Genomic DNA, 1,365 nt, shown 5'->3' with positions numbered 1-1,365 from the left:
CGGAGTATTTTGAGTTATATGTTAAATAAAACTTTGACTGCTGCGATTAGATCCGTTTCATCAACTTTATTGCAACCTTACCTGTGACATGTAGATTAAAATTAAATTAATTTTGTAATAATAAAGTAAATGAAGCTAAACTCAAATCTACAAAAAAAGTCTAATTAAATAAAAATACAGTACTTGTACTGTAAATGAAAAAAGAGTACTCATACTGTAAATAATAATACAATATATAGTATTATTACTGTATATTAAAACAACGATCCCTTTAACAGTATTAACAAGACGCAGTTCAGACATTCTTCGCTGTTGTTCATGCCGTTGTTGTTTTCTACTGAGTGCGTTCATATACAAGTGAGTGATTGTGGTTTATGTTATTCATTATCTTTAAATTGCTGTATTTGAAGGCATAAGTTTGCGTTATCGCTAGTTGCTAATTCTAATCGTGTATGTGCACCACACGCATTGCGTATTGCATCATCCACATACGGCGTTAGTAATGCATATGAGATACAGTTAAATAGCAATATTGGTGTATAATATTGTAAACTGAAAGTCACTTTGAGTATGTGTATATTATTATTTACTGAATAAGTGAGATTGTTTGTGGTATTTAAGCCATATTTATCCGTTCTTCCGAACTCATGTGCCAGATAATTTGATGCCATTTTCACAAGTGCTAATCTAGTCTGTACATGTCTGAATCGATCGTTATATTACTAATTTGCTACTATGCTATGTTGCTATTATGTTTAAGTATAAATATTATGTATAAGTAACAGAGTGAGTTCATATTCATTACTAATTGGTTATTGTTATTTCTGTTTGTTTAGAACCACTCATATTAAGCTACACTCCAAACTACTCTGTACAACTCTGGCATACTCTCTGCTGCCTGTACTACAATCATTCACTCAACCAAATTCAAGAACTGTAAATCCTTTACAAGTCTGAAACCATTAAAGTGTACTTCGTCTCTGACCCGGACGACTTATGTCTGCTCAATTTCCACCAGCACCCACAATAGTCTACCTCACAAATGGTCCTTCGAGCCGGAATTGAAGAGCTGTCATAAGAAAGATGCATCACAGTGATCCAGATCATAGACCTGACCTTCCTGAGCCTGCAGTCAGACCCAGACGAGTTGTGCGGCTCCCTAGTTACCTGTCAGATTTTGAGCTCACTGATCATCAACAAAGGTTACAGTCAAGACAGAGAGTAGATACCTTATTCTGAAATGAGTGATGATTCAGAATTGCAAGGAGCGACTGCACCCAAGCTCACCAACACCTCCACTGAGTATGGAACGGGTATGCAGTCATGGCAGTCGCTGACAGAGTGGAGTCCCAGTAGAGAGTATGA

General features: G+C 36.1%; 1 long non-coding RNA gene across 1 annotated transcript; it reads left to right on the top strand.

Annotated features, from left to right (window-relative positions):
• The first annotated feature begins 261 nt into the window (after positions 1 to 261).
• Positions 262 to 984, top strand: LOC122136060. Its single transcript, XR_006153889.1, has 2 exons — positions 262 to 357; positions 837 to 984. It is a non-coding gene; the product is annotated as an uncharacterized LOC122136060 (long non-coding RNA).
• Positions 985 to 1,365: the final 381 nt, after the last annotated feature.

The sequence above is a fragment of the Cyprinus carpio genome, chromosome B1, assembly GCF_018340385.1.
Source record: "Cyprinus carpio isolate SPL01 chromosome B1, ASM1834038v1, whole genome shotgun sequence".
NCBI lineage: Eukaryota > Metazoa > Chordata > Actinopteri > Cypriniformes > Cyprinidae > Cyprinus > Cyprinus carpio.
This window is presented reverse-complemented; position numbering and strand designations above follow the sequence as displayed.